This window comes from Hyperolius riggenbachi, chromosome 1, assembly GCF_040937935.1.
Source record: "Hyperolius riggenbachi isolate aHypRig1 chromosome 1, aHypRig1.pri, whole genome shotgun sequence".
In the NCBI taxonomy this organism is placed as follows: Eukaryota; Metazoa; Chordata; class Amphibia; order Anura; family Hyperoliidae; genus Hyperolius; species Hyperolius riggenbachi.
Window position 1 is genome coordinate 648,362,523 of NC_090646.1, and position 18,745 is coordinate 648,381,267.

Genomic DNA, 18,745 nt, shown 5'->3' on the forward strand with positions numbered 1-18,745 from the left:
GGGTTCACTCAACACAACAGGTAGTTGGTATATGCAGTGAGCTGGGTTCACTCAACACAACAGGTAGTTATGTGCAGTGATAAGGTGGGTTAAGTAAACACAACAGGTAGTAGTAGGATGCAGTGAGCTGGGTTCACTCAACACAACAGGTAGTAGGTATATGCAGTGAGCTGGGTTCACTCAACACAAAGCTAGGTATATGCAGTGATGAGGTGGGTTAAGTAAACACAACAGGTAGTAGGTGTATGCAGTGAGCTGGGTTCACTCAACACAACAGGTAGTAGGTGTATGCAGTGAGCTGGGTTCACTCAACACAACAGGTAGTAGGTATATGCAGTGAGCTGGGTTCACTCAATACAACAGGTAGTAGGTGTATGCAGTGAGCTGGGTTCACTCAACACAACAGGTAGTTATGTGCAGTGATGAGGTGGGTTAAGTAAACACAACAGGTAGTAGTAGGATGCAGTGAGCTGGGTTCACTCAACACAACAGGTAGTAGGTATATGCAGTGAGCTGGGTTCACTCAACACAAAGCTAGGTATATGCAGTGATGAGGTGGGTTAAGTAAACACAACAGGCAGTAGGTGTATGCAGTGAGCTGGGTTCACTCAACACAACAGGTAGTAGGTATATGCAGTGAGCTGGGTTCACTCAACACAACAGGTAGTAGGTATATGCAGTGAGCTGGGTTCACTCAACACAACAGGTAGTTGGTATATGCAGTGAGCTGGGTTCACTCAACACAACAGGTAGTTATGTGCAGTGATGAGGTGGGTTAAGTAAACACAACAGGTAGTAGTAGGATGCAGTGAGCTGGGTTCACTCAACACAACAGGTAGTAGGTATATGCAGTGAGCTGGGTTCACTCAACACAAAGCTAGGTATATGCAGTGATGAAGTGGGTTAAGTAAACACAACAGGTAGTAGGTGTATGCAGTGAGCTGGGTTCACTCAACACAACAGGTAGTAGGTGTATGCAGTGAGCTGGGTTCACTCAACACAACAGGTAGTTATGTGCAGTGATGAGGTGGGTTAAGTAAACACAACAGGTAGTAGGTATATGCAGTGAGCTGGGTTCACTCAACACTACAGGTAGTTATGTGCAGTGATGAGGTGGGTTAAGTAAACACAACAGGTAGTAGTAGGATGCAGTGAGCTGGGTTCACTCAACACAACAGGTAGTAGGTATATGCAGTGAGCTGGGTTCACTCAACACAACAGGTAGTTGGTATATGCAGTGAGCTGGGTTCACTCAACACTACAGGTAGTTATGTGCAGTGATGAGGTGGGTTAAGTAAACACAACAGGTAGTAGGTATATGCAGTGAGCTGGGTTCACTCAACACTACAGGTAGTTATGTGCAGTGATGAGGTGGGTTAAGTAAACACAACAGGTAGTAGTAGGATGCAGTAAGCTGGGTTCACTCAACACAAAGCTAGGTATATGCAGTGATGAGGTGGGTTAAGTAAACACAACAGGTACTGGGTATATGCAGTACTGGGTAGTACAATGTGCAGCTCCCTGTCACACACACAGGCAGTCAGTCACTGAATGTGCTGGGCTGCTGGCAGTGGCACACACACTATCAATTAGCAAGGCTGTGCATGCAACAAAAGTGTCAGTTTGACACACAGTAAAAAAAAAATAAAGTACAGGATGAGCTCTGACAAAAGCTAGGGTGCTATAAAGCAATAACAATCAGCCAGGAGCAAACTAAGCAGCCAAGAACCTAACTAATCTGTCCCTAGAAGAACAAGTCTGCAGCAGCTGTCCCTTTCCTCTCACTAGCAGGCACACGAGTGAGTGTAATGGCCGGAGCCTGCCTTATATAAGGGGGGGGGGGGGGGGGGGGGGGGCTCCAGGGCTTACTGTAGCCTGAATGGCTACAATGTGCCTGCTGACTGTGATGCAGAGGGTCAAAGTTGACCCTCGTAGTGCATTGTGGGGCGAATCGAACTTCCGTAAAAGTTCGCCTGGCGCAGGCGAACGCGAACCACCAATGTTCGCCTGGAACCGTTCGCTACACCTTGTGAGGGGGGTTGGGGGTTAGGGTTAGGCAACACCGGAGGGTTTTTAGGGTTAGGCACCACCAGGTGGGTTTTAGGTTTAGGCACCACCAGGGAGGTCTTAGGTTTAGGCACCACCAGAGGGTTCATAGGTTTAGGCACCACCAGGGGAGGTCTTAGGTTTAGGCACCACCAGGGAGGTCTTAGGTTTAGGCACCACCAGAGGGTTCATAGGTTTAGGCACCACCAGGGGAGGTCTTAGGTTTAGGCACCACCAGGGAGGTCTTAAGTTTAGGCACCACCAGAGGGTTCATAGGTTTAGGCACCACCAGGGGAGGTCTTAGGTTTAGGCACCACCAGGGGGGTCTTAGGGTTAGGTACCACCAGGGGGGTCTTAGGTTTAGGCACCACCAGGGGGGTCTTAGGTTTAGGCACCACCAGGGGGGTCTTAGGGTTAGGTACCACCAGGGAGGTCTTAGTTTAGACACCACAAGGGGGGTCTTAGGGTTAGGTATCACCAGGGGAGAGTTCTGTGTGAGAGTAGGGTTAGGTTAAGCTGTATTTTTGAATTATAAAAATGTAAATATCTTTTCGTTTTCATTTCCCCTCTGTTTGTAAACGATACTTATCGTTTACATGTTTTTGGCTTCTCTTCGTGTCTAGTTGAAAATTATATTTATCGTTTATTAAGATTACGGCTTCACCCTGCGCCCATTTGTCCTCATGCCTCTAGATCAGTCTTTCTCAACCAGGGTTCCTTGAGTAGTCTGCAAGGGTTCCTTGGCATTTCCCCCTATCGTGGGGGAGTTATAATAGAGCACATTTTAAATAGGGGGTACTGTAAAAATAAGCACTAAATTGGGGGTCAGAATAATAATGAGTACATTAATAAAAAAGCACTAGAATAAGGAGACAGTATAATGAGTGGCAGTGTAATGGGGGGTAGTGAAATAAACAGCCTCACCTATTTCAAAAGTCCATGCCTCCTGCAAAATAAATGCAGGGGTTCCTCGAGATCCAAAAAATTGTTTCCCCAGTAATAGCAGGATGAGCCCCCAGTATTGGGCAGCCCTCCTCTCCAGTAATAGCAGGATGAGCCTCCAGTATTGGGCAGCTCACAGGAACTAGAGCATGAGCAGCGCTGGAGGTGTCTTTGACCTCTAGGGCTGGACTGGAGCCTGGAGGAGGGGAGCTGTGCCTGCTGCACCACTCTGAGAAGAGGGAGGGAGGATTGAAGTCAGGCTCCCTTCCCTGCGCCCTCACAGCTCTGCCCCCAGAGGCTGTCCTGAAGCATATCCAGCCTCTGAATTCATGGGTATTCAGTGTTCTTCCCAGAATTTTTTTCCAGCCGGGTGGCATGAAATAGTAGCCGGGTGGCATGAAAAAGTAACTGGGTGGGGCGAGATGAGAGAATGCAGGGCCGGTGCTTCTGTGAGCAACTCTGCTTATAGCATAGGAGGAGGTGAGCCGATGACAGCCGGGTGGTCACCAAAACTAGCCGGGTGGAGCACCCAGCTAAAAGAGCCTGGGGAGAACACAGGGGGGACAGTAAATTCGGGCGCCTGAGGCAAGTGGACAAATCGGGCGCCGCCATTCACTCCCATAATAAATATCGTTTAATGGGCGCCCGACAGGAAAAAAGGGCGCCGGAGAAAAATAACGTTTTATAAGCGGCGCCCGGAGACTTTTACTGTTTTATAACTGCTTCTCATGATTACACATTATTTTATGATTTAAAATTTTTTAAACATTATTTTTAAACGAAAAACAGTACAATCTTTTTTAAAAACATTATTTTTAAACGAAAAACAGCACAATATTTTTTTCACACGTTATTAATGCTTATCACAGGGGGGTCTTAGGTTTAGGCACCACCAGGGGGGTCTTAGGTTTAGGCACCACCAGGGGGGTCTTAGGTTTAGGCATCAACAGGGGGGTCTTAGGTTTAGGCACCACCAGGGGAGTCTTAGGTTTAGGCACCACCAGGGGAGTCTTAGGTTTAGGCACTATCAGGGGAGTCTTAGGTTTAGGCACCACCAGGGGGGTCTTAGGTTTAGGCACCAACACGGGGGTCTAGGGGTTAGGGGTAGGTACAGGGAGGGTTACTTACTATTTTTTTTTAAACGTTATACGTTTCACTTTTTAAACGGAAGATTAACGTTTTCACAATTGCCAATTTCATGCACATTATTTAATGATTTATAACTTTATAAAACATTATTTTTAAACGAAATATAGTACATTATATTTTTAAACGTTATACATGTTTATCGTTTAAAACCCGGCGCCCTTTTTTCCCAGCGCCCCTTTTTAACGTACGCGAACACAGGGTATTGCTAGTTTAGTTCATCTACACCTAAAGTGTCGGAGTTCAGTCAGGGCTTGTCCAGAAATGCCACACGGTTTGGCCTGGGGGATGGTACCACAAGGGAGTGGGCTGCACATGAAAGAGGGGGCTGTAATGTAGGCTGCCTACTGTAAAGGAGGTGGGTACATTGGTATCGGGAATAACATCACTGAGCCACTGTACTACTACTAGTGCTACTGTTTACACCTTGAGCACAATGATGAATGTACAAATCTCTGCTTTACAGGAAATGGAAATGGCCACAGGCAAATCAAAGCCGCCAACAGCCAATCAATCAGCTGGAAAGCGGATATATTTACAAAGCTGACGATTTTATTCATGGTCATTTCCGGCCTTTGGTTCATCGGCGGCCACTCCCATTTCCTTCTAAGAAAAGATTTGGTGTACCATATCAGGAAGAGGAACTGTGAACGATATTAAATAAAGGAACGGTGCAACCAACTCTTTTAAAGGGAAACTCTGATTTTATATACATGCGGTACTCTTCCTCCAAACAGGTTCCATTCCCTGGAGATTGTTTGTAAATTGAATTTGTTTGTAGATTGAGTCCTGTGTTAAACATGGTGTGAAATGTTGGTAAATGATGGTGATGTCGGGCGGTAAACTCTGGATTTGGACATACAGTATAAACTATGTTTTTGGGTTGTTTTAAAAATACTTTAAAACTTTTTTAATTAAACTGCGGCCCCTGTGTCTGTGTGTTTTGGCTACTGCGCATGTATAGCCGTTGGGACAGGAGGGGGGCAGCCTGTGCATACGCGGCAGCATGTGCGGACGTGTGCGTGACTTATGCGGAAAGAGCCTAGCGTCCGTTTTTAAATGGGCCTTAGGCCTAGCATACATATAATAACTTCAAATAATTCAAACCACACTGGTCATTTCTATCCTGGTTCATTTTCCATCATACTAAGATTTTAAAATAAGAAATAAATGTTATTTGTCTTCTCTTACCAGAAGGGAGTGAAGCAGTAGTTGAAGCTCCCCTCACATAGGCAAACGCAGGGGGGGATTACAGCTGCCCAGAATCCCCCTCAGACCAGGGCAGGTGCAGTGTGTAAGAAACAGGCACAACGTGAGATAGAATGTCTGCAGGCATCCTGCAGCTCACAGCACTGCCCCCTTTCTATCCCTGCTACAGTTGCTTTTGCGTGGAGCAGCAGCGTGTGTACAGAGCATGGAGCAGCTCTGGGGAACTTAACAGAGTCAGGTATGAGCACAGCCCTGTGCCCTGCTGTGTGAATGCTTCACTTTACCCTTCCTTACTAATGTCGGCTGTCCTCATTATTATTTGTATCCAAACTGCTCCTGCTCGATCCCGTTGTTGGGATCGGGAGCAGATCGGACATTTAGGAAATAATCGTCAGATCCTGTCAGTCGGACGGGAAATTGCATTACGTGTACCCAGCATGATGTCCTACCATATTATTATACCGCATTGTGCGTGCCTGAGGGAGACTTTAGAGGAATCCCCCCCCTTTAAAAACCTTGGTTTGCCTCTGCCTCATAACTGCTGACCAACCCCCCCCCCACACGTTGTTGCACCCCTGATGTTGGGCCTAAAGGACACATTTAGAAAAAATGAGCATTGCCTTTAGCATTCCACTTGTGCTGATTCCCCTGTGACTAATCTGGTGGCCAGAGCTCTCCTCCGGGGTCCCCCACCCGCCCCTGCAGAGGTTATGTCAGTCTTCTAATGAGCACTGCTGGGAAGGTGGGAGATCTCTGCTATCTGATCATCTCTTATGTGCTGTTAGCAGAGCCACTAATGAAAGAAAATTACAGTGTGAGCTGTCCGCTAATACATCAGCCCAAGCTGCACCTGATGATTCGCGCTCTCACACCTCCAGACCCCGCATCTCAGGCCTTCGCTCCCCTCCCTCTGCCTGGTAATACGCCCCCCCCTTGCTTCCTGCATCTCGATGGGTAATAGTGGTGCACAGGACAGCCATCTGCAGAACAGCCCCGGACTAATGTTCAATAGGTAGACACACAACCAAAAAAAGGGGAGCTGCTATGGTGCATACTGCGCCTGAGCAGTAGTTGTGCGCAGGTGCAGTACATGCCAGATTACGTGAACGCGTGGGCATGAGTGCCCGTGCAGGTGCAGAAGAGCCGACCCTACCTGCGGGTCACCATCATTACGGGCGGCCAGCGGGGACACCGAGGACCACTGGAGCTGCGGCAAGGGACAGAGACTGCTGCTCGGGGCTGGAAGAAGCCCCAGGTGAGTAAAAAATAGATTTTTTACTTTGCCTCGGAAGTCCTTTAAGAAATGCATCGGAAAGGTTGATGGGGAGGGCCTGAAGGAGACACAGAACTCTGGGCAGAACATTCATTCTTAAAGTGGACCTGAACTCAGAACTTCCCGTAAAAGATACACAACAGCATAATAACGTATGTAAAAGAAAGAACCGAGAGCCCAATATAGTGTAGTATGTTCAGGCAGTTGATATAATTAAATGAGTAAAGTAATACTCACAAACCAGGGTTACCTCCAGGCAACCACTGTAAATGCAGGTGAGGATATTGTCCTGTCCCCACTCAGGAGTAAGAAGTCGCACTCTGTAGACTCAAGAAAAAATTAAGGGGTATCCCCCTCCACCAAGGGTGGATGTTCAATGTGTAGTAAGAAGGACCAGAGGCGCCAAAAGGATAAAAACAATGATTAAAATGCTTAAAATAGCTTGGGAGGAAGTGGTGGGCTTACCTCCTATAAGCAGACACAACAAGCTGTGTATTCAAAATAAAGGGCATTTATTGGTACACTCCAGGGTTTAGTTGCAACGCGTTTCGCAGGTTCACACCCGCTTCATCAGGCAAAATGTGACAGGAGTACACAACAGCAGTCCGTCCAGATTACACCTGGCGCCTCGTGTAGTCTTAACGGACTGCTTCCTCCCAAGCTATTTTAAGCATTTTAATCATTGTTTTTATCCTTTTGGCGCCTCTGGTCCTTCTTACTACACATTGAACAGCATAATAACGTTTAAACAAAAAACATTTCTTTGTTAAAGCTGATACAAATCCTAAAATAAATCTGCACCGTTTCTACTTCCTGATTCATGGAAGCAGACATATTGTTATATTGTTTACAACCTGTGCTTTCAAATGGGCTTTATTGCTTATCTGCCATAGGCAGTCATGTGACACAGGGGGAGATCGCATTACAACTAAATGAGGGGGAATTTCCATTTCCTTCCCTTTTGTTTCCTCCCCACTAGCCTATAGATTGTAAGCCCGCAAGGGCAGGGACCTCCTCCTAGTGTTTCTCATACTGCTGTTATTTTAACATATGTACTGTACATGTACTAACTACATACCAACTATGTATGTATCTGTATTTATTCTATTCAATGTCATGACTGTACAGTGTCTTGCATTTCTTATGTATATTTGTTCCCCATTATTTGTTTGTACTATGTACAGCGCTACGGAAGATGTTGGCGCTATATAAATAAAAAATAATAATAATAATAATTACACAGGCTAAACTCTTTCAATACACACAGGGTGCATTTCTGTTATGTTTTCCTTGTGTCCTGTGCAAGAGTTCAGGTCCACTTTAACCTATTGGGGGCTGGTTGCCTAACCCCCCTTAAGGACCAGGCGAATTTGCATGCGGGGGGGGGGGGGCATGTTTGGGGGTGGGGTCAGTCAGATTCCCAGTGTGGCGTGCTGGGCCAGATGTCCCCCGATTCACAAGAAGCCTTTACTCACCTTCCAGGCTCCAGCGATGAGCCGCAGTAGCCCCTTCCGCTCCGGCTTCCCCGCTCATACTGCCGCGCAGTTCCGGGTTGCGGCTTGATGACGTCATCAAGCCGGGACCCGGCACTGACGTCAGAGCGAGTGGAGATGCCGGCCAGAGCGGAGGGGGGCGCCGATCTTCGGGGAAACGGCAGGAAGATAAGTGGATCCTCTTCTTCCCCTCCTACCGCCGCAGCTCTTGCATTGATCACTATGATCCGCCAGCGATCGTAGTGATCATGTGATCAGAAGCCATACGCGATGGCTCCTGATCACTGAGGGGAGATGTCAGCTGTCATATGACAGCTTAATCTCCCCTCTCGGGTGTGCAGGATCACGTCGGGAGCAGAAACGGAGGGCGGCATAGATCCTACGCCGCATCAGGCTAGAACAGTACAAGTGTGGCGTTGGATCTCATAGAGGCGGTCCGGAAAAGGTTAAGATGTGACTCTTTCCATCCACATTAAGAGTTTTGAGTTCTGTCTTCTTAAATTCTCTTCTATGACCTTTAAAAGTGGGCGGTAGCTAAGTGCAAATCAATCTGGCAGATCCTTATGTAACTGTATATCCAGATATCTGAATGACCTTTCTGCCCTTCTGAATGGGAAGATTCTTTTTAGCCTTTTCTCCTCCTTTTAGGTCAATTGTTAGATTTAACTAGTTTCTGCACCTTATCTACACCCCGGCAGACTTTATCTGACTTCCCAGGGATGCAGATATTAGTCTACTGCCACGATCGCACCTTGCGCACTCCTGTGCACATTCTCATCTCTGCCGGTTGGCACGCTAATCAGTGAATGCGAACACAGTTCCCATTCACTGATCTGAGAGGCTATGATCAATGACCACCGGCATCAATGAGATGCCAGTGGTCATTGACAAAAGTGGAAGTACAGCATACACACATACACATATAAGCTGTAACGCGTATGTAGTAAGAATACTAGGAATGGGGGGGGGGGGGGGCATCTATTGGCAAAATAGTATCATTACATCAACATATATCCCATTAAAGCGGAATATAACCCTGCATTTCAACTTTGCTCTAAAACATTCTTTACAGTATATTATATGCAACCAGCATTTTTTTTTTACTAGACCAGCATTGGAAGGGTTACACAGAGCTTTAAAATTCCTGGAGATTTCTGCAGACGCATCCGAAGCTGACATAGATACATTTTGTTTACATAAATGTATCTAAGTGTTGAATGTGACTCACTCTCTCTCACTGAGAAGGAGCTGGAGGACAGCCAAAGAGTGTGTAACATTTCTCAATAGATACATATAACTAAATAGAATGTAACAATCTGAACTTCTGCATATCTCTCCACTGAACTTTAAAGAGGATCTGTAACATGAAAAGATCCCCTGGGGGGTACTCACCTCGGGTGGGGGAAGCCTCCGGATCCTAATGAGGCTTCCCACGCCGTCCTCCATCCGTCAGGGGTCTCGCTGCAGCCTTCCGTGGAGTCCGTGCAGCGGTGACGTCAATATTTACCTTCCTGGCTCCTGCGCAAGCGCTCTGACGGCTGTCGGCTCCGAACTACACGGAAATACCCGATCGCCGTCGGATCTGCTCTACTGCGCAGGCGCAAGTTTCCTGCGCCTGCGCAGTAGAGCGGACCCGAATGAGATCGGGTATTTCCGTGTAGTTCGGAATGGAAAGCCGCCACAGCGCCCCCGCTGGAGCCAGCAAAGGTAAATATTGAACTGACAGTTGGCACAGTCGCCGGCTGTTCGGAGGGCTGCGGCGAGACCCCCGTGGAACAGAGGACGGCGTGGGAAGCCTCATTAGGATCCTGAGGCTTCCCCCACCCGAGGTGAGTACCCCCCAGGGGATCTTTTTAATGCTACAGAGTCTCTTTAAACCTCTGTGTTTAACCCTTCCAATGCTGGTCTAGTAAACAAAAAAATGCTTTTTGCAGATAATATGCTGTAAATAATGTTTTAGAGCAAAGTTGAAATGCAGGGTTATATTCCACTTTAAATAAAAAATACATAAAATAACCCATTAATTAACCCCTTAACTCCCATAGTTGACAACATTTAAAAAAAGTGACATTTTAAAAAAAATTCATAAATAGCTATCTAATACTGGGAATACACCATGAGATTTTTTGGCAGATAGATGGTTCGATAGATAATTTGACAGGTCTGATCTGATTTCCAATTGTTTTTCTGATCGATTTCTCAAAGGAGTTAATGGAAAATGATCTACAGTAAGTCTACTGAAAAATCTCATTGTGTATTCCCAGCATAAGGGACTCAACTTTTTTTTAACATGTAAAGTATGTCATGAGGGTACATTACTGTTATTTTTGCAAGTAAGCACTTGTAATTAGTGACAGATGCAAAACTGAAAAAAATACACCTTTATTTCCAAATAAAATATTGTTACCATACATTGTACTTGATAATTCATTCAAAATGACTACAGAATGGCCATCTCCAGTTACTATCAGAGCCATGCACATATATTTGTAAGTGAGCAGTCTGAAAATGACTATCCATTCAGCTTCTGCTTTATGAGATAAAGTTCCTGCTTCTTTCCCTTAGATGCCTCTCAGAGCAGTGACTTTCTTCAGAGCAGTGGGTGTTACCAAGTTTGCCTCAAGGCAAAGTCTGCTGGGCTTTAAACGTTAAAGAGACTCTGTAACAAAAGTTTGAGCCTTATTTCTTCTATCCTATATGTTCCTATAGCTGTTCTAATGTGCTCTGTCTTACTGCAGCCTTTCCTATTTGCACAGTGGCTGTATTATCTCTGTGATATGATCTAATCTTCTCTCTGACGAGCTGAGGCAGTCAGGCTGGAATGTGCTGTGCTGCTTGTGATTGGATAGAAGCTATACACACCCTCTCCAGGCCCCCTACACACTCTGTATGACTCACACACTGAGCTACTCTCAGCGTATCACTTGCTATGTCTTTTGTTTGTAAACACTGCCTAAAAATGGCAATTACAAGCCAGGATTGCAACAGGGAGAGGCAGAAACAGCACAGAGGGGCCCAGGAGAACTTAATGAATAGAATGGTATGCTTTTTATTGTAAACATTTTACAGTACAGATTCTCTTTAAGGGCCCGATTCCACTGTGGCGAATTTGCATGCATTAGCTGCATGCAAATTTGCATAAACAATGTATTTCAATGGGCCTGTTTCCATTACAGGTGAAATTCCCCCCACAATAAAAAAAAAACCCGGCGGCCTCTGTAAACTATTTTCCGCGCGGTATATGCTTTTGCGCATATGTGTATTTGCATGAGCGGGTCAATAGTGATAAAGGACGACAGGGAAAAAAGTTGCTTACGCATGCGAATCCGCAAGCGTTTCTTTTTCTATGCGGATTCACCTAGTTATAGTAGTGGCTGGATGGTGTACTGGTTAAGGGCTCTGCCTCTGACACAGGAGACCTGGGTTCGAATCTCAGCTCTGCCTGTTCAGTAATTCAGTAAGGAGTTCTTTGGGCAAGACTCCCTAACATTGCTACTGGCTACTGAGTGCGCTCTAGTGGCTGCCTCGCAAGCGCTTTGAGTCCGACAGGAGAAAAGCGCTATACAAAAAAAGGTATTATTATTATAGTGGAAACGGGCCCTTACTGCACTTACAAAGTACAGTTATCCAGAATGGCCCCCCTTTAGTCTAATCAATGTCGCTCAGATCCCCAATAATTGGTCCCACCTCATCTGCCCCAGCAGACGCCAGGGGGCTCAGTGATCTGTAATGCCAGGACTTGGTTTACATCCAACATCACAACTCCCTCTGGTTGTTAGGTGGCGCCATTGAGTAGAACTTACTCAGTTCAATTCAATTTCCATAGCAAAGTTGACCCACCAGCTATAGGGCAGCATTGGTGCTGAATGCAAACACAGAAGGTCACAGCTTTCCCAATCACTTGGCCCCTTGGTACTGTTCTTGCGGGGGCAAACCAGCGGAACAGGTAGCAGGGGGAATTGGGGGGAGCCTAGAGTTGGGGTAGGAGTCATTTTGGATAACTGTACTTTATAAGCGGGGGAAACTTTGGGTGGCAAAGTAATCGGGCACTTCTGGGTGCCGAAATGTAGCACCCTTGCCACATATTGTGGCTTTCTGGCAGGTGGGGGGAAGGTATAGCTAGGCACCACGGGGTGGGGGGGTCTTAGGGTTAGGCACCACCAGAGAAAGGTCAGCGCTGCATAATACGTTGGCACTTTATAAATACAATAAATAAATAGAGTTAGGCACCACCGGGGGGGGGGGGGGGGGATGGGGGAGGTGTCTTCAAATGAATGTCCGTGGAAGTAATATAAAAAAAATCTACTTACCCGGGTCTTCCTCCAGCCCCCGTCAGCTGTCCTGTGCCCTCGCCGCAGCTCCGCTTCCCGCCGGTGCCCCGGGGTCCCCTCCGATGCAAGATGCTGACCTTGGCAGTTTTCTTCGATAAAAAAGACTGGTAATGGTGGAGTTTTCTGATCAATTTTTATGAAGATTGAATGGTGTAGGGTAGATTGTCGATTTTTTTTTTTTTTTTTTTTTTTTTTTGATGAATAGACCCAAGCAAATTTTTGAAAGTTTTTAATCATTTTTTTTTTCATGATTGGGGAAAATGTAACCTATGTGTGATTTTTAAAATGTACAATCAGTCAGAATCATTGCAATTCTTGAACTGAAAAGATATTTTAAAAAATTGCATGGTGTGTGGCCACCTTAAAGAGAATCTGTATTGTTAAAATCGCACAAAAGTAAACATACCAGTGTGTTAGGGGACATCTCCCATTACCCTCTGTCACATTTTCGCCGCTCCTCGCCGCATTAAAAGTGGTTAAAAACAGTTTTAAAAAGTTTGTTTATAAACAAACAAAATGGCCACCAAAACAGGAAGTAGGTTGATGTACAGTATGTCCACACATAGAAAATACATCCATACACAAGCAGGCTGTATACAGCATTCCTTTTGAATCTCAAGAGATCATTTGTGTGTTTCTTTCCCCCTGCAGCTATCTTCCACTGAAGTGTCAGGCTGTTTCTTCCTGCAGAGTGCAGACAGCTCTGCCTGTATGTAATTCCTCAGTATGTGAAAGCCCAGCCAGCTCAGAGGAGGATTTATCCAGCTTGTAAAAGATAAGAGAGAAGAGAGAAGCTGCCCTAATCTAAATAATACACAGGCAGTGTGCAGAGAGGGGCCTGGAGGGGGGAGATGCATCACAGAACCACAACACTGAAGAACTTGGCAGCCTTCCAGACACAGGCCGACAAGTCTGACAGGGGAAAGATACATTGATTTATTACAGAGACTGTGATAGTACAAAGTGCTGCAGTTAGCCAGAACACATTAGAATAGCTTTTGGAACTTGTAGGATGATAAAAAACAGGATGCAATTTTTGTTACGGAGTCTCTTTAACACTTGTCGCGTTTTAACTCACTCTTGTCGCTGCCTCTGGCTGAGGTAAAAAAAATAAATAAAAAAAAATGAAATAGGAGTTTTTCATGCTTACCATTCACAACCAGAAGGGGGAGCTTTTAGGCACTTATCCGCTCACCCAGGAAGGGAAGGAAGTTGAGCCAATCGAAGCTATCCACTACCCTGCGATTTGATTCTGATCGCAAAGTACATTAAACTAATGGAAACAGCAGCAGCAATTTCCATTAGTGCGATCCGTTTGCGATGCGATTTTGGTCAAAACGCAATTGTCATCCTGCCGCGTTTTGGATGAGATTGAGCTGTACTATAATGAGTATAGTAGCTCAATCGTAATCGCATGGTGGAAACTGAAACGCGATTGCATTTCATAGTGGAAAAGAGCCCTAAGGCTGTTTTTAGGCATAGGCTACTAGGCTGATGCCTAGCGTGACATCTGCAGAAGGAGGCAACAGAGAGCTATCCTAACATGTTGTGCTTTATGGAATTCTCATATGCAATTACTATTTCCACTAACAGAAGGATGGATGGTAAATTTAACACCTAAATGGGCACTACTGATTAATTAACAACGACATGGTAGATGCTATTAATGTGCTACTTAAAGGAAACACAAGGTTAAAATAAACTGATTAGATAAAAATTTGTATCTATCCTCCTTCTCCTAAAAATGACCCTTTTTTAGTTATCCCACAGTTTTATTTTATTTTCAATTCTACCTTTTCAGTTTATACTGTTTTTATTATCTCTCCTCAATGACACAGCATTGTGTATGCAAGAGATACAATCTATGAACTATTGGACCTTTTTATCTCTTTCCTGCTCTCAGAAGCCATTTTCTGCCAGGATAGTGTTTTATGGCTGTAATTCTTTATCAGTGAGGGTTACGCTATAGTCCAGTGATGGCTAACCTTGGCGCTCCAGCTGTGACAAAACTGCAAATCCCATCATGCATCTCCCTCCCCGAGTGATGCTTAGAGCTGTCAGAGTATTGCAATGCCTCATGGGACTTGTAGTTCCACCACAGCTGAAGTGGCAGGGCAGTTTCTAGGCTAAACTGCACCCCAGGGCAAGGGTGTAACAATTGCATCCCCTTCCCCCCCACCCCTGTGGACTCGCGAACCCTTTCTCTTTAGGGACAGTCACACAGCCACAGGTCACAAGTAGATCTGCCTACTTACTAGTGACGAGCCTCTCATCCAGGAGGAAGCAGGGACCAGGAGAACACAGGTGAAGAGAGCCCGGAAAGCCGACTCCTCCATGGGCACCGCGCACTGACAGGCTGCAGTACCGCTACAGGACATCAGGTGTCATCACGCAGTGGTGATGTGATGATGACTTGACGTCGGACGCAGGCAGCCTAGGAGGAGTCAAGGAAGGTGATCGCACTGGCAATCTTCTTTCTTCTTCCATTTGGCTGCACCGCGTGACACCTGCTCCCTAGCGGTTATGTCCTTCTGCCTGCGCCCCCCTTCTTTACACTACCATATAGGGGGACACAGGAAAAGCAATTGGCTGTTGCTGTGCTCCCCTACGTGGTCAGTGTAATGATTGGCTGCTACCATATCACCTGCCTGTGTTACCCTTAGTTTTCAGTGTAATAATTGGCTGTTCCTGTGTGACCAGTATAATGAATGGTTGTTCTTGTGTTCGCCTATGTGGTCAGTGTACCTTCTTCTACTTGTCAGTCTGCACCCAAGGCGGTCGCCTTGGGTGCACTGCCCAAGAAACGTCTCTGCTAAGGTTAGCCATCACTGCTATAGTCCAACATGGTCCCGACCCAGACAGAAACTCTTTCAGAGAAAGAAAAAAAGGAACACAGCATAGGTATTTGTGTGCTTGGCACTGTACATACCCATGTCTGTCTCATCAAGTCACCTCATATGTCCTTTAAGCTGTCATTTTAGATTTGGTCTGTATTGATGTTACAAATCATCTTGAATTCTAGTACAATCTTCTGATCTGTGGAGACCCAGGCTGTATATGTACAGTACAATATATTTTTTAAATGGCTACAAGCCCCTCATAATATTTATAGATGAAGTTGCTATTTACGTTCAGTACATTTGTGTCACTGAGGTGTGTCTGGCCTGGTAGTAATTTGAGTATCCTTTATAGACTTATTATAGAAAATAACATGATTTCTGTATATTGGGAAGTAAAAAGCTAGTTTATGTAGACTATGATCTTCCTATTCACAAGATTGGGGTTCCCTGGGGGCAGCCATGGCCAGATTTTAGGCAAGGCCACAAGGGCCATGGCATGGGGCACCAGTAAAGCAAGGGGTGGGCAGGAGTAGCAGTGAGCCTGCCGAACATTCATCCTGCTACACAGAGTTTGCACATAGTGGTGGGCGGCTACCAACAGCCGGATCTGGCACTCAGGGGATGAACTGGCAGCGAACGGGGATTTACAGTGAACTCTGAGCTGCCTGTCACTCACCGAAAGTGCCGCTCGCCAAGGAGCTTACAATCTAATCCCTGCCATCATGTCACTAACTGTCCTCAGAGAAATTTATAATGTAATCCCTGCCATCACTTAACGAACTGTCCTCAGAGAAGCTTATAATATAACCCCTGCCATCACTTCACTAACTGTCCTCGGAGGAGCTTATAATGCAATCCCTGCCATCATGTCACTAACTGTCCTCAGAGAACTTTATAATGCAATCCCTGCCTTCATGTCGCTATCTGTCCTCAGAGAAGCTTGTAATGCAATCCCTGTGATCATGTCACTAACTGTCCTTGGAGAAGCTTATAATGTAATTCCTGCCATCACGTCACTAACTGTCCTCAGAGGAATTTATAATGCAATCCCTGCGATCATGTCACTAACTGTTCTCAGAGGAGCTTATAATGTAATCCCTGCCATCATGTCACTAACTGTCCTCAGAGAAGCTTATAATGCAATCCCTGCCATCATGTCACTAACTGTCCTCAGAGAATCTTTTAATGTAATCCCTGCCATCATGTCACTAACTGTCCTCAGAGAATTTTATAATGCAATCCCAGCCATTATGTCACTAACTGTCCTCAGAGAAGAATCTTATAATTCAATCCCTGCCTTCATGTCACTAACTGTCCTAACAGACAAAACTAACAGAGAAGCTTATAACGCAATCTCTGCCATCACTTCACTAACTGTCCTCAGAGAAGCGTATAATGTAATCCCTGCCATCACTTCACTAACTGTCCTCAGAGAAGCTTACAATCGAAACCCTGCCGTGTTGTGAGGGCAGTTTAGGTTGCTGTTGGTGGTGATAGTGGGCCTTGTGCAGTAAAAAAAAAAAAAAAAACTGGCCCTGGTGGCAGCTCGAGGATTTGACTGACTAACTGCAAGTGTCTTCCAGGGTCGGTGGAGGTTTGCATGTTAGGATAATGTTTTTCTCATCGCCAGTCCTGAGATCATGATTTGTAGCTGGCTGTGACATCACATTAGCAGGCTGTGCAGACTAATAGGTGATTTAACTGGTAAGAATTCTGTGCTTGTTCCAAATCCTAAGATAGATGCATCCAGTTACAGCTGCGATTTGTGACTGAAAAGTCTAAGGGGCTTTTCAAACAGCGCAACATTTACGTCCTGCACTTTCAGCATGTGACTATATAGCAACATTTTAAAGTAAGTGCTTAAATGGAACCTAAAGAGAAATGTGTTTCATTAAATAAACATATTCCCAAAAAGCCTACCTTCCGTTTTGTCTAATTCTTCAGTTTCCGCCACTCTGCCGTGGCTATATCGGTCTCACCACACTAGTTTTGTTTTAATGATGTAATCCAAGATGGCGCCTGACCACTATTGCTTCCAGGTCAACAAAGCCCCCCCCCACGCTCGTGCAACTACAAGAATTAATGCAAATCTGTAGAGTATGCCTATAAAATATATATATATATGTGTATGTATGTATGTATGTATGTATGTATGTATGTATGTATGTATATATATATATATATATATATATATATATATATATATATATATATATATATATATATATACAGGATCTTCTCAAAAAATTAGCATATTGTGATAAAGTTCATTATTTTCTGTAATGTGCTGATAAACATTAGACTTTCATATATTTTAGATTCAAATACACACAACTGAAGTAGTTTAAGCCTTTTATTGTTTTAATATTGATGATTTTGGCATACAGCTCATAAAAACCCAAATTTCCTATCTCAAAAAATTAGCATATTTCATCCGACCAATAAAAGAAAAGTGTTTTTAAAACAAAAAAAAGTCAACCTTCAAATAATTATATTCAGTTATGCACTCAATACTTGGTCGGTAATCCTTTTGCAGAAATGACTGCTTCAATGCGGCGTGGCATGGAGGCAATCAGCCTGTGGCACTGCTCAGGTGTTATGGAGGCCCAGGATGCTTCGATAGCGGCCTTAAGCTCATCCAGAGTGTTGGGTCTTGCGTCTCTCAACTTTCTCTTCACAATATCCCACAGATTCTCTATGGGGTTCAGGTCAGGAGAGTTGGCAGGCCAATTGAGCAGAGTAATACCATGGTCAGTAAACCATTTACCAGTGGTTTTGGCACTGTGAGCAGGTGCCAGGTCGTGCTGAAAAATGAAATCTTCATCTCCATAAAGCTTTTCAGCAGATGGAAGCATGAACCCACTTTTGAACCAAAAACAGCAGCAGAAGCGCCTGACCTGGGCTACAGAGAAGCAGCACTGGACTGTTGCTCAGTGGTCCAAAGTACTTTTTTTTTTGGATGAAAGCAACTTTTATATGTCATTCAGAAATCAAGGTGCCAGAGTCTGGAGGAAGACTGGGGAGAGGGAAATGCCAAAATGCCTGAAGTCCAGTGTCAAGTACCCACAGTCAGTGATGGTCTGGGGTGCCATGTCAGCTGCTGGTGTTGGCTCCACTGTGTTTTATCAAGGGAAGGGTCAATGCAGCTAGCTATCAGGAGATTTTGGAGCACTTCATGCTTCCATCTGCTGAAAAGCTTTATGGAGATGAAGATTTCATTTTTCAGCACAACCTGGCACCTGCTCACAGTGCCACAACAACTGGTAAATGGTTTACTGACCATGGTATTACTGTGCTCAATTGGCCTGCCAACTCTCCTGAACTGAACCCCATAGAGAATCTGTGGGATATTGTGAAGAGAAAGTTGAGAGACGCAAGACCCAACACTCTGGATGAGCTTAAGGACGCTATCGAAGCATCCTGGGCCTCCATAACACCTGAGCAGTGACACAGGCTGATTGCCTC

The 18,745-nt window shown here is 45.2% G+C and overlaps 1 protein-coding gene across 2 annotated transcripts in view; it reads left to right on the forward strand.

Moving 5' to 3' along the window:
* The window catches only part of ZBTB7C (zinc finger and BTB domain containing 7C), a 187,890-nt gene that overhangs the window by 118,906 nt on the left and 50,239 nt on the right, over positions 1-18,745 (forward strand). The window lies entirely within an intron of this gene.